At 42.6% G+C, this 21,196-nt stretch overlaps 1 long non-coding RNA gene across 1 annotated transcript in view; it reads right to left on the minus strand.

The window, feature by feature from the left end:
- Positions 1–3,450: 3,450 nt before the first annotated feature.
- Positions 3,451–21,196, minus strand: part of LOC125963077 (uncharacterized) — a 31,099-nt gene continuing 13,353 nt past the window's right edge. The window contains exon 2 of the long non-coding RNA XR_007474849.1: positions 3,451–3,554. This is a non-coding gene — a long non-coding RNA (uncharacterized LOC125963077). The remainder of the gene's footprint in view (positions 3,555–21,196) is intronic.

Consider the following 21,196-nt stretch of genomic DNA (forward strand, 5'->3'; position numbering starts at 1 on the left):
GGGAGAAAACATTTGCAAATGAAGCAACTGACAAGAGGTTAATCTCCAAAATAGACAAACAGCTCATGCAGCTCAATATCAAAAAAAACAAACAACCCAATCAAAAAATGGGCAGAAGATCAAAATAGACATTTCTACAAAGAAGACATACAGATGGCCAAAAGACACATGAAAAGATGCTCAACATCACTAATTATTAGAGAAATGCAAATCAAAACTACAATGAGGGGCTTCCCTGGTGGCGCAGTGGTTGAGAGTCCGCCTGCTGATGCAGGAGACGCGGGATCATGTCCCGGTCCAGGAAGATCCCACATGCCGCGGAACGGCTAGGCCCGTGAGCCATGGCCACTGAGCCTGCGTGTCCGGAGCCTGTGCTCCGCAACAGGAGAGGCCACAGCAGTGAGAGGCCCGCGTACGGCAAAAAAAAAAAAAAAAAAAACCTACAATGAGATATCACCTCACACCAGTCACAATGGCCATCATCACAAAATCTACAAACAAATTCTGGAGAGGGTGTGGAGAAAAGGGAACCCTCCTTCACTGTTGGTGGAAATGTAAATTAATACAACCACTGTGGAGAACAGTATGGAGCTTCCTTAGAAAACTAAAATAGAACTACCATATGGGGACTTCCTTGGTGGTCCAGTGGTAAAGAATCCACCTTACAATGCAGGGGACGTGGGTTTGATCCCTGGTCAGGAAACTAAGATCCCACATGCTGCAGGACAACTAAGCCCACGTGCCACAACTACTGAGTTCACAGGCTGGAAACTACAGAGCCCACGTGCTCTGGAACCTGCGCACCACAACTACAGAGCCCATGCACCCTGGAGCCTGTGTGCCACAACAAGAGAAAATCTGCACGCCACAACTAGAGAGAAGCCCACGCACCACAACGAAGAGCCCATGCGCCACAACAAAAGATCCCGCATGCCTCAACATAGAACCTGTGTGCTGCAGCGAAGACCCGATGAAGCCAAAACTAAATAAAATTTTTAAATAAATAAATACATAAAAATGTAAAAACTGCTAAAAAAATTCTTTGGAAAAAACACAAACAAAGCTACCATATGATCCAGCAATCCAACTCCTGGGCATATATCTGGAGAAAACTCTAATTTGAAAAGATACATGCACCCCAACGTTCATAGCAGCACTATTTACAATAGCCAAGATATGAAAGCAACCTGAATGTCCATCAACAGAGGAATGGATACAAAAGATGTGGTACAGGGAATTCCCTCGTGGTCCACTGGTTAGGACTCTGTGCTCTCACTGCTGAGGGCACAGCCAAAAAAAATAAAATGATGTGGTACACATATACAATGGAATATCACTCAGCCACAAAAAAGAATGAAATAATACCATTTGCAGCAACATGGATGGACCTAGAGATTATCATACTAAGTGAAGTCACACAGAGAAAGACAAATATCATATAGTATCACTTATATGCGGAATCTAAGAAAAAAAAGGTACAAATGAACTTATTTACAAAACAGAAATAGACTCACAGACTTTGAAAACAAATTTATGGTTACCAAAAGGGAAATGTGGGGGAAAGGATAAATTAGGAGATTGGGATTAACATATACACACTACTGTATATAAAATAGATAATCAACAAGGACCTACTGTATAGCACAGAGAACTCTACTCAATATTCTCTAATAACCTATATGGGAAAAGAATCTGAAAAAGAATGAATATATGTATATACATAACTGAATCACTTTGCTCTATACCTGAAACTAACACAACATTGTAAATCAACTATACTCCAATATAAAACAAAAATTAAATTAAAAAGATAAATAAAAAAATTTAAAAGCAAACTGGGAATCATAATTGAAGAAGGAAACAAGATAACCAGATGAGAAGATTCCAGGGGTCCTGGTGGGGAGGTCAGAGAAGAGGTTTCTAAACCTTAGGCTGGTCCCCAAACCTCAAACTCTGAGCACTTCTCTGGTCAAACTGAGGAAGAATGAGAGAAATTGGGACAACATAGTAAGATTTTCATAAGACTGAATTTACTCCATTTGGAAGACTGCGCTATGAGATTATAGGATCTTTGGATCGTCTTTTGGTAATTATTTTTTAATTTATTTAAAATTTTTATTGAAATGTGTATGTGTGTGTGTATATATCTATATCTATTCCTTTTTTACATTCTCTTCCATTATAGGTTATTACAAGATATTGAATGTATTTCTCTGTGCTATAGAGTAGGTCCCTGTTTGTTATCTATTTTATATAGATGGATCTTTTGAAATTTAAATCTCCATCCTTATATGGTGAAGATAGTAGTGGGTGGTTGTGTTTTTTTGGTTTTTTTAATTCTCTAATTGGTTCAACACAAAGTTGGCAAACACCTTCGAGATGACAGTAAATAACTGTTTCTCCTAAATTCATAGTCAGACAAATGTAAGTAAAATGAAGCAGAGGAACCACTCCCAATTAAAAGAACAAGAGAAATCCCCTGAAAGAAAAAACAGTGAAACAGACCTCTCGAGTCTACTAGATCCTGAGTTCAAAAAGGAGGTTATAAAAATACTGAAGGAGCTATATTGGTTCAAGATGGCAGAGTAGAAGGACATGCTCTCACTCCCTCTTTCAAGCGCACCGGAATCACAACTAACTGCTGAACAATCATCAACAGGAAGACACTGGAACTCACCAAAAAAGATATCCCACATCCAAAGACAAAGGAGAAGCCACAATGAGATGGTAGGAGGGGTGGAATCAAAATAAAATAAAATCCCACAACTGCTGTGTGGGTGACTCACAGACTGGAGAACACTTATACCACAGAAGTCCATCCACTGGAGTGAAGGTTCTGAGCCCCACATCAGGCTTTCCAACCTGGAGGTCCAGCAACAAGAGGAGGAGTTCCAAGAGAATCAGACTTTGAAGGCTAGCGGGATTTGATTGCAGGACTTCAACAGGACTGGGGGAAACAGAGACTCTACTCTTGGAGGGCACACACAAAGTAGTGTGTGCATCGGGACCCAGGGGAAGGAGCAGTGACCCCATAGGAGACTGAACCAGACCTACCTGCTAGTGTTGGAAGGTCTCCTGCAGAGGTGGGGGGTGGCTGTGTCTCAACATGAGGACAAGGACACTGGCAGCAGAAGTTCTGGGAAGTACTCCTTGACATGAGCCCTCCCAGAGTCTGCCATTAACCCCACCAAAGAGCCCGGGTAGGCTCCAGTGTTGGGTCACCTCAGGCCAAACAACCAACAGGGAGGGAACCCAGCCCCAACCATCAGCAGACAAGCGGATTAAAGTTTTATTGAGCTCTGCCCACCAGAGCAACACCCAGCTCTACCTGTCACCAGTCCCTCCCATCAGGAACCTCGCACAAGCCTCTTAGATAGCCTCATTCACCAGAGGGCAGATAGCAGAAGCAAGAAGAACTACAGTCTTGCAGCCTGTGGAACAAAAACCACATTCACAGAAAGATAGACAAGATGAAAAGGCAGAGGGCTATGTACCAGATGAAGGAACAAGAGAAAACCCCAGAAAAACAACTAAATGAAGTGGAGATAGGCAACCTTCCAGAAAAAGAATTCAGAATAATGATAGTGAAGATGATCCAGGACCTTGGAAAAAGAATGGAGGCAAAGATCGAGAAGGTACAAGAAATGTTTAACAAAGACCTAGAAGGATTAAAGAACAAACACCTAGAAGAATTAAACAACAAACAAACAGAGATGAACAATACAATAACTGAAAGGAAGTATACACTAGAAGGAATCAATAGCAGAATAACTGAGGCAGAAAATGGATAAGTGACCTGGAAGACAGAATGGTGGAATTCACTGCTGCGGAACAGAATAAAGAAAAAAGAATGAAAAGAAATGAAGACAGCCTAAGAGACCTCTGGGACAACATTAAACACAACAAAATTCACATTATAGGGGTCCCCAAAGGAGAAGAGAGAGGGAAAGGATCCGAGAAAATATTTGAAAAAATTATAGCCAAAAATGTCCCTAACATGGGAAAGGAAATAGCCACCCAAGTCCAGGAAGCACAGAGAGTCCCATACAGGATAAACCCAAGTAGAAATATGCCGAGACACATAGTAATCAAATTGACAAAAATTAAGGACAAAGAAAAATTATTGAAAGCAGCAAGGGAAAAATGACAAATAACATACAAGGGAACTCCCATAAGGTTAACAGCTGATTTCTCAGCAGAAACTCTACAAGCCAGAAGGGAGTGGCATGATATATTTAAAGTGATGAAAGGGAAGAACCTACAACCAAGATTACTTTACCCGGCAAGGATCTCATTCAGATTCAATGGAGAAATCAGAATCTTTACGGACAAGCAAAAGCTAAGAGAATTCAGCGCCACCAAACCAGCTCTACAACAAATGCTAAAGGAACTTCTCTAAGTGGGAAACACAAGAGAAGAAAAAGACCTACAAAAACAAGCCCAAGGGCTTCCCTGGTGGAGCAGTGGTTGAGAGTCCGCCTGCTGATGCCGGGGACACGGGTTCGTGCCCAGTCCGGGAAGGTCCCACATGCCGCAGAGTGGCTGGGCCCGTGAGCCATGGCCGCTGAGCCTGCGCGTCTGGAGCCTGTGCTCTACAACGGGAGAGGCCACAACAGTGGGAGGCCCAAAAAAGAAAAAAAACAATTAAGAAAACGGTCATAGGAACGTACATATGGATAATTACCTTAAACATGAATGGATTAAATGCTCCAACCAAAAGACACAGGCTTGCTGAATGGATACAAAAACAAGACCCATATATATGCTGTCTACAAGAGACCCACTTCAGACCTAGAGACACATACAGACTGAAAGTGAGGGGATGGAAAAAGATATTCCATGCAAATGGAAACCAAAAGAAAGCTGGAGTAGCAATACTCATATCAGATAAAATAGACTTTAAAATAAAGAATGTTACAAGAGACAAGGAAGGACACTACATAATGATCAAGGGATCAATCAAAGAAAAAGATATGACAATTAGAAATATATATGCACCCAACATAGGAGCACCTCAATACATAAGGCAACTGCTAACAGCTATAAAGGAGGAAATTGACAGTAACACAATAATAGTGGGGGACTTTAACACCTCACTTACACCAATGGACAGATCATCCAAAATGAAAATAAATAAGGAAACAGAAGCTTTAAATGACACAATAGACCAGAGAGATTTAATTGATATTTATAGGACATTCCATCCAAAACCAGCAGATTACACTTTCTTCTCAAGTGCACACGGAACGTTCTCCAGGATAGATCACATCTTGGGTCACAAATCAAGCCTCAGTAAATTTTAGAAAACTGAAATTATATCAAGCATCTTTTCTGACCACAACGCTATGAGATTAGAAATGAATTACAGGGAAAAAAATGTAAAAAACACAAACACATGGAGGCTAAACAATACGTTACTAAATAACCAAGAGATCACTGAAGAAATCAAAGAGGAAATAAAAAAATACCTAGAGACAAATGACAATGAAAACACGATGATCCAAAACCTATGGGATGCAGCAAAAGCAGTTCTAAGAGGGAAGTTTATCGCAACACAATCCTACCTCAAGAAACAACAAACATCTCAAACAAACAATCTAACCTTATACCTAAAGGAACTAGAGAAAGAAGAACAAACAACACCCAAAGTTAGTAGAAGGAAAGAAATCATAAAGATCAGACCAGAAAAATGAAACAGAAACAAAAAAAAACAATGGCAAGCATCAATAAAACTAAAAGCTGGTTCTTTGAGAAGATAAACAAAATTGATAAACCATTAGCCAGACTCTTCAAGAAAAAGAGGGAGGGGACTCAAATCAATAAAATTAGAAATGAAAAAGGAGAAGTTACAACAGACATCACAGAAATACAAAGCATCCTAAGAGACTACTACAAGCAACTCTATGCCAATAAAATGGACAACCTGGAAGAAGTGGACAAATTCTTAGAAAGTACAACTTTCCAAGACTGAACCAGGAAGAATTAGAAAATATAAACAGACCTATGAGGACTTCCCTGGTGGCACAGTAGTTAAGAATCCGCCTACCAATGCAGGGGACATGGGTTCGATCCCTGGTCTGGGAAGATCCCACATGATGTGGAGCAACTAAGCCCACACGCCACAACTACTGAAGCCGCGTGCCTAGAGCCCGTGCTCCACAACAGGAGAAGCCACCACAATGAGAAGCCCACACACCGCAACGAAGAGTAGCCCCCACTCACAGCAACTAGAGAAAGCCCATGTGCAACAATGAAGACCCAACGCAGCCAAAAATAAAATAAATAAATTAAAAAAATAAAAAAATAAACAGACCTATCACAAGTAATGAAATTGAAACTGTAATAAAAATATATTGCAACTAATAAAAGTCCAGGACCAGATGGCTTCACCAGCGAATTCTATCAAATATTTAGAGAAGAGCTAACACCTATCCTTCTCAAACTCTTCCAAAATATTGCAGAGGGAGGAACACTCCCAAACTCATTCTACAAGGCCACCATCACCCTGATACCAAAACCAGACAAAGATATCACAAAAAAAGAAAATTACCAACCAATATCACTGACTAACATAGATGCGAAAATCCTCAACAAAATACTAGCAAACAGGGCTTCCCTGGTGGCACAGTGGTTGAGAGTCCGCCTGCCGCTGCAGGGGACACGGGTTCATGCTCCAGTCCGGGAAGATCCCGCATGCCGCGGAGCGGCTGGGCCTGTGAGCCATGGCCGCTGAGCCTGCGCATCCGGAGCCTGTGCTCCGCAACGGGAGAGGCCACAGCAGTGAGAGGCCCACGTACCGCAAAAAAAAAAAAAAAAAAAACACTAGCAAACAGAATCCAACAAGACATTAAAAGGATCACACTCCATGATTAAGTGGGATTTATCCCAGGGATGCAAGGATTCTTCATTATATGCAAATCAATCAATGGATACACCATATTAACAAATTAAGGAATAAAATCCATATGATCATCTCAATAGATGCAGAAATAACTTTTGACAAAATTCAACACCCATTTATGATAAAAACCCTCCAGAAAGTGGGCATAGAGGGAACCTACCTCAACATAATAAAGGTCATATATGACAAACCCACAGCAAACATCATTCTCAATGGTGAAAAACTGAAAGCATTTCCACTAAGATCAGGAACAAGACAAAGGATGTCCACTTTCAACACTCTTATTCAACATAGTTTTGGAAGTCCTAGCCACGGCAATCAGAGAAGAAAAAGAAAGAAAAGGAATACAAATTGGAAAAGAAGTAAAACTGTCACTGTTTGCAGATGACATGATACTATACATAGGAAATCCTAAAGATGCCACCAGAAAACTACTAGAACCAATCAATGAATTCGGTAAAGTAGCAGGATACAAAATTAATGCACAGAAATCTCTTGCATTCCTATACACTAATGATGAAAAATCTGAAAGAGAAATTAAGGAAACACTCCCATTTACCACTGCAACAAAAAGAATAAAATACCTAGGAATAAACCTACCTACGGAGACAAAAGACCTGTATGCAGAAAACTATAAAACACTGATGAAAGAAATCAAAGATGACATAAGCAGATGGAGAAACATACCATGTTTTTGGATTGGAAGAATCAATATTGTGAAAATGACCATACTGTCCAAAGCAATATACAGATTCAATACAATCCCTATCAAATTACCAATGGCATTCCTCACAGAATTAGAAAAAAATTTTTTACAATTTGTATGGAAACACAGAAAACCCCGAATAGACAAAGCAATCTTGAGAAAGAAAAACGGAGCAGGAGGGATCAGGCTCCCTGACTTTATAGTATACTACAAAGCTACAACAATCAAGACAATATGGTACCAGCACAAAAAGAGAAATATAGATCAAAGGTACAGGATAGAAAGCTCAGAGATAAACCCACGCACATATGGTCACCTAATTTATGACAAAGGAGGCAAGAACATACAATGGAACATACATACACCACCTAGTGGTGCTAGGAAAACTGAACAGCTATATTAACAGAATGAAACTAAAACATTCTCCAACACCATACACAAAAATAAACTCAAAATGGATTAAAGACCTAAATGTAAGGCCAGAAACTATCAAACTCTTAGAGGAAAACATAGGCAGAACACTCTATGACATAAATCACAGCAAGATCCTTTCTGACCCACCTCCTAGAGTAATGGAAATAAAAACAAAAATAAACAAATGGGACCTAATGAAACTTCAAAGCTTTTGCACAGCAAAGGAAACCATAAAAAAGACAAAAAGACAGCCCTCAGAATGGGAGAAAATATTTGCAAATGAAGCAACCAACAAAGGATTAATCTCCAAAATTTACAAGCAGCTCATGCAGCTCAATAACAAAAAAACAAACAACCCAATCCAAAAATGGGCAGAAGACCTAAATAGACATTTCTCCAAAGAAGATATACAGACTGCCAACAAACACATGAAAGAATGCTCAACATCATTAATCATTAGAGAAATGCAAATCAAAACTACAATGAGATATCTCACACCAGTCAGAATGGCCATCATCAAAAAATCTAGAAACAATAAATGCTGGAGAGGGTGTGGAGAAAAGGGAACACTCTTGCACTGCTGGTGGGAATGTGAATTGGTTCAGCCACTATGGAGAACAGTATGGAGGTTCCTTAAAAAACTACAAATAGAACTACCATATGACCCAGCAATCCCACTACTGGGCATATACCCTGAGAAAACCAAAATTCAAAAAGAGTCATGTACCAAAATGTTCACTGCAGCTCTATTTACAATAGCCCGGAGATGGAAACAACCTAAGTGCCCATCATCAGATGAATGGATAAAGAAGATGTGGCACATATATACAATGGAATATTACTCAGCCATAAAAAGAAACGAAATTGAGCTATTTGTAATGAGGTGGATAGACCTAGAGTCTGTCATACAGAGTGAAGTAAGTCAGAAATAAAAAGACAAATACCGTATGCTAACACATATATATGGAATTTAAGGGAAAAAAATGTCATGAAGAACCTAGGGGTAAGGCAGGAATAAAGACACAGACCTACTAGAGAACGGACTTGAGGTTATGGGGAGGGGGAAGGGTGAGCTGTGACAGGGCGAGAGAGAGTCATGGACATATACACACTAACAAACGTAGTAAGGTAGATAGCTAGTGGGAAGCAGCCGCATGGCACAGGGATATTGGCTCGGTGCTTTGTGACAGCCTGGAGGGGTGGGATAGGGAGGGTGGGAGGGAGGGAGATGCAAAAGGGAAGAGATATGGGAACATATGTATATGTGTAACTGATTCACTTTGTGATAAAGCAGAAACTAACACACCATTGTAAAGCAATTATACCCCAATAAAGATGTTAAAGAAAAAAAAAAAAAAGACCTAAATGTAAGACCGGATACTATAAAACTCTTAGAGGAAAACATAGGAAAAACACTCTTTGACATAAACCACAGCAAGATCTTTTTTGACCCACATCCTAGAGTAATGAAAATAAAAACAAAAATAAACAAATGGGACCTAATTAAACTTAAAAGCTTTTGCACAGCAAAGGAATCCATAAACAAGACGAAAATGCAACCCTCAGAATGGGAGAAAATATTTGCAAACGAAGCAACGGACAAAGGATTAATCTCCAAAATATGCAAACAGCTCATGGAGCTCAATATCAAAAAAACAAACAACCCAATTAAAAACTGGGAGGAAGACCTAAATAGACATCTCACCAAAGAAGACATACAGATGGCCAAGAGGCACATGAAAAGATGCTCAACATCACTATTAGAGAAATGCAAATCAAAACTACAATGAGGTATCACCTCACACCAGTCAGAATGGCCATCATCAAAAAATCTACAAACAATAAATGCTGGAGAGGGTGTGGAGAAAAGGGGACCCCCCTACACTGTTGGTGGGAATATAAATTGGTACAGCCACTCCGGAGAACAGTATGGAGGTTCCTTGAAAAGCTAAAAATAGAGCTCCCATATGACCCAGCAATCCCACTACTGGGAGTATACCCAAAGAAAACCATAATTCAAAAGGACACATGTACCCCAGTGTTCATTGCAGCACTATTTACAATAGCCAGAACATGGAAACAACCTAAATGTTCAACAACAGATGAATGGATAAAGAAGATGTGGTACATATATACAATGGAATATTACTCAGCCATTAAAAAGGAACAAAATTGGGTCATTTGTTGAGTCTGTCATACAGAGTGAAGTAAGTCAGAAAGAGAAAAACAAATATCGTATATTAACGCATATATGTGGAACCTAGAATAATGGTACAGATGAACCTATTTGCAGGGCAGGAATAGAGACGTAGATGTAGAGAACAGACATGTGGACACAGTGGGGGAAGGGGAGTGTGGGACGAATAGGGAGATTAGGTTTGACATAAATACACTACCATGTATAAAATAGATAGCTAGTGGGAACCTGCTGTATAGCACAGGGAGCTCAGCTCAGTGCTCTGTGTGACCTAGATGGGTGGGAGGGCTTTCCAAGAGGGAGGGGGTATAGGTATACATATAGCTGATTCACTTCATTGTACAGCAGAAACTAACACAACATTGTAAAGCAATTATACTCCAATTTAAAAAAAGATAAAAAACAGTTCATCATTCTAGTTAGATTAAAAAAAAAAAAAGTCTACAGGGACTTTCCTGGTGGTGCAGTGGATAAGACTCTGCGCTCCCAATGCAGGGGGCCCGGGTTCGATCCCTGGTCAGGGAACTAGATCCCACATGCATGCTGCAACTAAGAGTTCGCATGCCACAACTAAGGAGCCTGCCTGCTGCAACTAAGGAGCCCATGTGCCATAACTAAGACCCAGGGCAACCAAATAAATACATAAATATTTTAAAAAAAGGTCTACAAAAAATAAATCCTGGAGGGGGCATGGAGAAAAGGGAATCCTCCTACACTGTTGGTGGGAATGTAAATTGGTGCAGGCACTATGGAAAACAGTAGGGAGGTTCCTTAAAAAACTAAAAATAGATTTACCATATGATCCAGCAATCCCACTCCTGGGCAAATACCTGGAGAAAACTCTAATTCAAAATATACACGCACCCATGTTCATACCAGCACTATTTACAATAGCCAAGACATGGAAATAACCTGAATGTCCATCAACAGATGAATGGGTAAAGAAGATGTGGTACATATATACAATGGACTATTCAGCCATAAAAAAAACACGAAATAATGCCATTTGCAGAAACATGGGTGGACCTAGAGATTATCATACTAAGTGAAGTAAGACAAATATATCACTTATATGTGGAATCTAAAAAATAATACAAGTGAACTTATTTACAAAACAGAAACAGACCCACAGTCAGAGAAAACAAACTTATGGTTACCAAAGGGGGAACGGGGAGGAGGGAGGGATAAATTAGGAGTTTGGGATTAATATATACACACTACTATATATATTGATAAAATAGATAAACAACAAGGTCCTACTGTATAGCACAGGGAACTATATTCAATATCTTATAATAAACTATAATGGAAAAGAATCTGAAAAAGAAATACATATATATGTATATATAACTGAATCACTTTGCTGTACACCAGAAACTAACACAACATCATAAATCAACTGTACTTCAATTTTTAAAAAAAAGGATCTAAAGAAGAAAAAACAAAACAAACTTGGGAAGCCAATGTTGGTCCCCTTTAAAATAAAATAAATAAATAAATAAATAAAAGAAGGGCTTCCCTGGTGGCGCAGTGGTTGAGAGTCCGCCTGCCGATGCAGGGGACACAGGTTCGTGCCCTGGTCCAGGAAGATCCCACATGCTGCGGAGCGGCTGGGCCCGTGAGCCATGGCCACTGAGCCTGCGCGTCCGGAGCCTGTGCTCCGCAACGGGAGAGGCCACAACAGTGAGGGGCCCGCGTACCGCAAAAAAAAAAAAAGAAGTGAGGGACTTCCCTGGTGGCGCAGTGGTTGAGAATCCGCCTGCCAATGCAGGGGACATGGGTTCGAGCCCTGGTCCGGGAAGATCCCACATGCCGCAGAGCAACTAAGCCCGTGAGCCACAACTACTGAAGCCCGCGCGCCTAGAGTCTGTGCTCTGCAACCTACAACAAAGAATAGCCCCCGCTCACCACAACTAGAGAAAGCCCGCACGCAGCAAAGAAGACCCAATGCAGCCTAAATAAATAAATAAATTTATCAAAAAAAAATCTTTTCATCTCAGTAAATGCTGAATCCCAAATGTGGTGAGTTGGGTGGGGCTGCTTGTGTTCATGGGAACAGCCGACTTAGACTCTAGCAAAGGCAGGTGGATCAGAGGGGAGAGCAGAGGGTTTCCTTTCCGTAACTAGAGGACTCAATGGATCAAAGGATCCCAGGCCATTTAAATCCTACCTTGACGTAGTTTGTTCGTTGATCCACAGGCTTATGGAGGATTCCCTGCATGTGGATTTTTGTGGACTTGGGGAGAGATTTCCCCTGCCAAGGCCCACTGGCTACCTTTTCCAGAACTGGCGATCACAATTTGCCCATCTCCCTTGGTAAAGAAGAACCACCTGGGTCTGCTTGTCTAAGCGGGGTTGCCCCCCTGCTCCACATACACACACTGCCTCTCCCCTTCCTGCTTCATATCAGGGCCTGGGCAGACTGGCCCTGATGAGGAGGAAGAGGGCCCCTCCCGATCTCCCCTCCGCATTTTCCTGGGCCGTGGCTTCCATGTCCCACCTTGTCCCACCCTCCAATCATGTGTACAAGTTGTCATCAAGAGAATAAGTAAAAATGAAAGTAGGTAGGCTCATGTTTTCGAACTGTCACCTTTGTTCCCTCATGTCCCCCATCTTCTAGTGTCTTCCGTTTTCCCTGGCTCGTCTTGCTCTCTGCCTTACGGATGTATTAGCAGAAAACAGAGAAAAAGGAGCAGATTCTGGTGTCTGAGTTGTAAAGGCCTAGCCCCTGAGAGGAAACAAAATAACTCCAGTGGACCCTCTCTGTTTGAGGTGGTGACTGATGAGTCCAAGCCCCCCGCCAGACCACACAAAGGTTCCCTGGGCTGCGGTGGGTTGGGAGGTGGGGTAGATGCCGGAAGACCTGCTCACAGCCCAACATTCGCAGAGAGCTGCCCTCAGAGGGGCCCACAGATGACAGCAAGATGCAGATGTCAAGGTACACGTGCTTCTGTTCACAATCACCAAAATGTGAAAACAGCCCAAGTGCTCAGACAGCTGAATGGATACACAAAATGCGGACTATCAACACAATGGAATATTATTTGGCCATTAAAAATGAATTAAGTACTAAATACCTGCTACAACATGGATGAACTTTAGAAACATTGTGCTGAGCGAAAGCCAGACAAAAAGACCACACGTTGTATGATTGCATCTAAGTGAAATGTCCAGAATAGGCAAATTCACAGGGACAGAGAGTAGATTATTGGTTGCCAGGGGCTGGGGGGAATAGGAAGTGACTGGTAATGGGTGTGGGTTTCCTTTTGAGATGATGAAAATGTTCTGGAACTAGAGAATGTTGATGGTTGCACAATGCTGTGAATGTTTTAAATGCTACTGAATTGTATGCTTGCAAATTTTTTGGAGGACTTTCCTGGTGGAGCAGTGGTAAAGAATCCATCTACCAAAGCAGGGGACATGGGTTCAAGCCCATGCTGATCTGATAGGGTCCACAGAGCCCCCATTTGGAGGTCAGGCCATGCAGCGGGAGAGGAGCCCATCCTGCCCTGTGGCCCCCTTAGAGGGTGATTGGCATTGGTCAGGGACCAGTGGGCTCTGCGGACCCCATCAGATCCTGCCACCCAGCCCAGGGCAGTGTCACCAACACAGGCCCTTCCAGGACTGGAGCCGGAAGAGCAGCAGCCTGGGAGGCCCTGAGCCTTATTCTCTAGCTGGTGGTCCCGCCCGTCACAAGCACCCTAAGATCACTTAGTGAACACCCCCTCCCCGTCCCAGACACCTCAAATCAAGGAGTGTCCCATGCACTTCAGGAGCCTGAGGTATGGCAAAGTCCCCAGGGGAGGCCTGGTAGCAGGGAGGGCCCCTCCCAGGCCACGGCAGGGGTCACGGCCCTTTGCCCATCAGTAGGGAACCGGCTAGCTCTCTGAGGCTCCTGTCCCATCGCGAGCGGCCATTCAAAACCAAGCAGGTTCTGCACAAGACCCTGCCTGGTTTACCATTTTTCTGTGGGTGTCGACGTTTCCCATGGAGCACGATTCGTGATTGTCGCACAAAGTATCTACAGTCCTGGGAAACTGGCCAGCAGCAGCTAGACTGCCGCTGCCGTCGCCTTGGCAACCCAGCCCCCAGTCCCGCGGCCGCCCCGGCTCCGGGACGGGGGTGTGATGCCCTCTAGAGGCCGCGTGCTGACACGGCGGGGGACCCGGACTGGGCAGGCGCTAGGGGGCCCTTCGTGCGTGGGAGGCTGGGAAGTGAGGGACCAAGGCGAACAGAGAGGGGCACGATCTGTTCAAGGTCACGGGGAAACACAGATCCAAGCCTTCCAAAGGGAGTCGGCCCTTTGGTATTCCGCTGCCGCTTGTCAATTCAAAGAAACAAACAAAAACCCCTCACAGGCTCATACCTATACAGAGCTGATGAAACTTAAGCGGCAGGGCCCCTCATTTGCAGAATATTCTTGCCAGGGGCCTGAGAAATGGATTCACCTGGTCATACGTGTTGGTACAATCTGCAGAAATGAACTGTAAATTAGTTTAAGATCTGCATTGAATTGTAATCGGTTAAGATGGCTCTCTCCCCACCCTGATTCTGTCACACTTCCCCTCGGGTCCTGAAGCATTAGAAGCTGCCTAAGAGGAAGTTGAGTTGGGGACACGTTTCACTGTGACCTTCATGGGATCTGTTTACATAGTTATTACTGACCATCCTGGGGCAGGAATGACTTCCAGGAATAATCCCACTGCCCACCTGGCATCATGACACTGAGCTCTAGAGCAGCTGGGATGTGGGAGGAGGCGGAGGAGAAACAAGGTTTGAAATGTACAGAGCCGGAAGCTGATCTGTGGGAAATTCTTCCAATCATCAAATGCCTAAACTTATGAGCAGCTCAAAACGGAAGTTTCTCTTGTTAAGTGTATCATCAATAATGCAGTGGAAAAAAAAATGCAGTGAATATAATTGCAAACTCCCTATGAAATGAAATTATTTTTCAAGTATGCCCATCTGTAACCAACAGAAATGATTCTGGCATGAAGAAGTAAATTGTAACAAAATTTTTTTCAGATTATACCAAAAGAAAGAGAGAAAATCCGAAAAGAGGCAATATATGGGTTTGGGGATTAATAATACACTTAGAAGAAGTAAAGTATATGAACACACTGGGAAAAAAATTAAATGTCTTGCTGACTTGCCCAAAATACTGATATTGACAAAAATAACACAAATCTCATAATAGATCTCTACAAGACACTGAGGTCAGGTTGCCTGAGTATTGTCAATTCAGAGTATTTAAGATGGGTCTCTGAACATGAAACCTTGATATGCCCAGAAAATTTACAGCTTTTATATGAAAGAAACTTGACAGAGGTTTCCCCCAATTTGACAGCAGTCCTAAAAATGTACACAGCATTACTCATAACAAACTGCAAAGCTGAAATTTTTCTGCAGTATCAATAATGAAAACCAAATTTCCATCAACCATGCTAAAAGAAAATCACAATGAATTATCTTTCTATCCTCTTGCTAGAAAATGATATTACAAGATTGTTGTCATATGAAAAGGCAAGCAAATCATCTGCAGACGAAAATTGTCGGGAAAAAAGTGTTATAGAGGTTTGTCAGGCAGTTAACAAAACGTTATGTCAGTTTTCTGAATTATGTGAGATTTGAGGTATTTCTCAGCTTTTAAAATGTTATGTACTGTGTTTTCTTTCTGATTCTAAAGAACATTCCTTTCCTAATTCTGTCTTCCTAATTTTCTGGGTTTTTTAAGTCCCCCCAGATTATATAATCTTCAAAAACCCACAAAACCTGAAGCCACATCATACGAACACCCACGCACACCCACTCATCACATACATGAGAATCAAGAACTATAGTCTCATTAAGTAAAAAGAAGCACAAGACCCCTTTTCTAGAGACATGTGTGTGCTTTGGAGCAGCTCTTTTTATCAGTAAAAAGGTGCTGGTGAACATAAGTGCAACAGCTGACTTCCATTCCAGAAAATTCAGAGAATCACAAAATTACCACAGAGTTATTAAAAGCTTGATCCAATGAGAATGACTTTACTCAGTTAAGCTACTTTTGCTGTTGGTTCCCCCAGAGCCTTCCATTCCTTTAGTGTCACCCCCAAGGAAACTGCAGAGGACAGCTTGGGGCCATCCTGCCACCATTCCCTGAGACAGAAGGGATGGGTTTTCTTCCTCGTTAGTCTCTTGGGTATTTTAAGATTGTCATCATCTGTTATGCAAAAAACCCCACCAAACTTTCATTTTTTACCTTAATGTTTCATGAGGTAAACTTCTTTCATCTTGTTCTACTGACATTTGTAGAAAGAGGATTTTTTGAAAGTCTGTTGCTCAGAGCTAAGCAGCTACAACCTGCAGAGAGGTGCCTTATCCATTTGAATGTACAATAATATCCTCTTTGGTCGAGAGCTTCTAGTCCCACGATGGTTTTTTCCTGTCAGGCTGTACTAGAAGAAACATAGAGGCATAAGGGTACGCCAGATGGTGAAAAATAGGTTTACGGCACCAAAATAGTGTTGTTTTTATTAAAAACTAGGCTAGCACTGAATGCCAGAAGGTGTGAAACCCAGCTCTGAGTAACAACCTCCACATTTACGGTTAATCTTAGCCTGTATGAACCTCCCACCAGGTGAAGCAGGGTGGGCCCGCAAGCCTTGGGGGAGGGGGGGGACGGGGGAGGGGCGGAGGAGGGCAGGTGGGGGGAGCGAGAGGGCCAGGGGGAGTGTTGCAGGGCTGCCTGCAAAGGATGCTGGAGGCACATGGGGGAGCCGGTGGGCTTGCTTCTTGGAGGGCCAGCCTGGCTCCCCATCCCTTCCTATTCCCATGCCCCACCATCACCGCACTGAAAGTCCTCAGCCAGGTGCTGACTCACCCACATCTCCTTCATATTGGATTCTGATGTCCAAGAACGGGTAAGGCTGGAAACTTGAACCTGGTAAGGCTGGAAACGTGACCTCCAAGCATTCCTAGTCTCCTTCAGCGTTATTGAAGGTAACGGCCACGTCCAAGTTTTCCCCAAACCATTAGTATTACTGAACCAAACTTGGGTCCGGCTCGCCTCACCGGCGCAGTAAAGCCAATCTACTGACACTGGGTCGTGGTGAAGGGAAATGCAGCGTGTATTGCAGGGCCCCAAGCAAGGAGTCCAGGCACCTAATGCTCAAAAGGCCCGAACTCCTGATGGCTTTCAGTGGAAGGTTTTTAAAGACAGGGTGAGAGAGAGGGTTGCTGGGTATGTGATCAGCTGGTGGACATTCTTCTGATTGGTTGGGGGTGAGGTAATCAGGAGTCAACATCAATCTTCTGGTTCCAGCTGGTCTGGGGTCTGCGTGCCTGTGGGCAGCAGACAGTTAACTTCTTCCACCTGGTGGGGGCTTCAGTGTCTGCAAAACAGCTCAAAGGATTTGGCTCCGAAGATTATCTATAGCCCTTGAGGAGGAACTAAAGGTCCTGACTTTGTTTAACGGCCAAACTATTATTTTGTCTTGTTTGACTGTTTTCCTTTGTTTCTGCATTTTCTCACTTCCCTGATTAAATATATTCTTTGAAACTCAGGGAAGGCCTAGGAGGCTAAAGTTTTCCTATAGACAAGAGGCAGGTGGAGGACTTGGGGGGTGGTCTGTCCTGGGAAGGCCCGATAGGGTCCTGCTTGGTTACGTTACCAAACGGTGTCCCTCAAACTCTCCAACTTAAGGGAAACCAGCATCTGAGACGGTTAGGCTCCTCATCAAAAAAAAATCCTTATTTATCTCCATTGCCATACTCTGAGTCAGTTAGCTGTTGCTACAAAACAACCAACCACAAAGCTTAGTGCCTTAAGGCAGCACCTCTTGAGTTAGCTCTGGATCCTGCAGACTGGTGATCTGGGCTGAGCCCCACTGCTGCACTTGGCTCACACACGCGTCTGTGATATCTGCTGCCAGGTTGGCTGGGGATAGGCTGGTCTGAGATGGCCTCTGCTGGTCAGCTTGTCTTTCTTCTGTGTGGTCTTGCATATCCCAGCAGGCTAGCCTGGGTTTGTTCACAGGGAGGTGCCTGAGTTGCAGGAGAGCATGCTGAAACAGCAAAAATGCTCACGGCCTCTTGAGATAGGTCTGGACCAGGAATAACGTTTTGTATTCAATTGGTCAGAGCAAGTCCCAAGACCAGCCCGGGTTCAAGGGCTTCAGCTCTTGATGGGAGCAGCTACTCTGCCTTCAAAATGCATGCAGGTACAGAGAGGATAATAACTGTGGCCACTTTTTCTTTTTTTTTTTAATTTTTTTTATTAAGGTAACATTCGTTTATGTAAGTTTCATGTGTACAACATTATATTTCTATTTCGGCTTGCGGGATCTTAGTTCCCCGACCAGGGATTGAACCTGGGCCCTCGGCAGTGAAAGCGTGGAGTCCTAACCACTGGACTGCCAGGGAGTTCCCATATTTCTACTTCTTTATACACTACAACATGCTCACCACCAAAAATTTAGTTTTCATCCATCAACATACAGTTGATCCCCTTTACCCATTTTGCCCTCCCCTTCCTTCCTTCCCCTCTGGTAATATTGCGGGACTGAGGGAACGAAAAGTGCCCATGAAACTGAGAAGGCATCTTGAGACCAAAAATAAGGCAAGAGCTCCATGTAATCAATGGATCAGTTTATTATAGGGTAACTTACTCACAGGATGGGATCTGGATCTGGTGGACAGCAAGTCCACCAGACTTTCAGCAGCATTGGTAGCTGCACTCCGTACCACTGAGGCACCATTGGGACAATTTTATAGTTAATCTAGGGTATGGGTGTAGTTGCTTGGAAATGGGCCATGCGTTCCTAAATTAAGATTTATGAATGGGTAACTAGTCACATGGGTGCTGGGAATACGTCACAAAAGGTTTTCATCATTGTTTGGGGCCTAACGGAGCATAGAGCCTAACAGGTCCTAATGATTATTAAACAATATCTATTAACTACAAAAACCCTTGATGACAGAGAAGTGCTTCACTGCATAGTACAGTCCTGGGTAGGGTCAGTGAAAGGATGGGAGAACTGTAAGGGCCCAAGATGGCATCAGTTATGCTACGAGCCATACAGGTAGCCACTACTCTGTCCTCTGTATCTACGTGTTTGTTTCCTTTGGTTTGTTCATTTGTTTTTGTTTTGTTTTTTATATTCCACATATGAGTGAAATCATACACTATCTGTCTTTCTTCGTCTGACTTATTTCATTTAGCATAATACCCTCAAGGTCCATCCATGTTGTCACATGGATGTGATATATATATATCACATCTTCTTTATCCATTCATGATCATATGCCTTATCTTGTCATTGATATAGTGAATTGCACTGATCAATTTTTGAATATTGAACCAGCCTGACATTCTTAGGATAAAACTCATTCAGATATGATGTATTTTTCTTATTATGTATTATTGGATTTGATTTGCGCAAATTTTGTTAAGAACTTTTGCATTAATGTTCCTGAAATACATTGGTATATAGTTTTCTTTTCTTATAATATTTTTGTTTGATTTTGGTATAGGGTAATGCCGACCACCTCATGAATGATTTGGAAAATAGTCTCTCCTCTTGAATTTCCTGGAAGAGTTTGTGGAGAATTGACTCATTTTGTCCTTAAACATTTATTGGAATACTCCCATGAAGCCAGCTGGGCCTGGAGTTTTCTGTGTAGAAATGTTTTCAACAAATTCAATTTCTTTAATAGATATAAGGCTAAATAGGTTATCTCTTTCTTCTTAATTGAGCTTTGATAGTTTATGTCTTTCAAGGACTTTTTCCATTTCACCTAAGTTGTCAAATTTGTTGGCATAAATTTCATAATTTTTTCCAACAGATATTAAAAATACTATAAAGCCTCTAGAATGAAAACAGTGTAGTACTCGTACGTGAATAGAAGAGAAACCAGTGGAATAGATCAGAGAAAGTCTAGAAAGAGACTTTATCCACGCATAAAATTGACCATTTTAACCAGGTGTACAGTTCAGTGGCATTAAATACATTCACATTGTGGGACTTCCCCGGGGGTCTAGTGGTTAAGACTCGGCGCTTCCACTGCAGGGGGCATGGGTTTGATCCCTGGTCAGGGAACTAAGACCTCACATGCCGCTCAGCGCAGACAAGAAAAAAAGAATACATTCACATTGTTGTACAACCATCACCACCATCCATTCCTGGCACTGTTTTTTAATAGACTTTTTCAAAAATCCTACCTTTCATTCATTTAGTATTTCTTTTTGCGGTACGCGGGCCTCTCACTGTTGTGGCCTCTCCCGTTGCAGAGCACAGGCTCCGGACGTGCAGGCTCAGCGACCATGGCTCACGGGCCCAGCATCTCCGCGGCATGTGGGATCTTCCCGGACCGGGGCATGAACCCACGTCCCCTGCATCGGCAGGCGGACTCTCAACCACTGCGCCACCAGGGAAGCCCTCATTTAGTATTTCTACAGTTAGTACAAGACCATTTCTTTTCAGTGACTCAAAAATCCTCTGTGCTCCTCCTTTTCCTGCCTCCCTCTCCCCAGCCCCTGGCAACCCCTGATCTTTTTAGTGTCTCTGTAGTTTTGCCTTTTCCAGATGTCATATAGTTGGAATCATACAGTTTGCAGCCTTTTCTGATGGGCTTCTGTCACTTAGTAATATGCACTTAAGGTTCCGCCATGTCTTTTCATGGCTGGATAGCTCACTTCTTTTTAGCATTGAATCATATTCCATTGTCTGGATGGACCACAGTTTATCCACTCACCTACTGAAGGACATCTTCGTTGCTTCCAAGCTTTGGCAGTTATGAATAAAGTGGCTATAAACATCTATATGCATGTTTTTGTGTGGAAATAAGTTTTCAACTCCTTTGGGTGAATACCAAGAAGCACAAGTAGTGGATCGTATGGTAAGTGTATGTTTAGTTTTCTAAGAAAACACCAAATGATTTTCCAAAGTGGCTGAACCATTCTGCATTCCCACAGGCGATGAATGAGCGTTCCTGTTGT

The sequence above is a fragment of the Orcinus orca genome, chromosome X, assembly GCF_937001465.1.
Source record: "Orcinus orca chromosome X, mOrcOrc1.1, whole genome shotgun sequence".
Taxonomy (NCBI): domain Eukaryota; kingdom Metazoa; phylum Chordata; class Mammalia; order Artiodactyla; family Delphinidae; genus Orcinus; species Orcinus orca.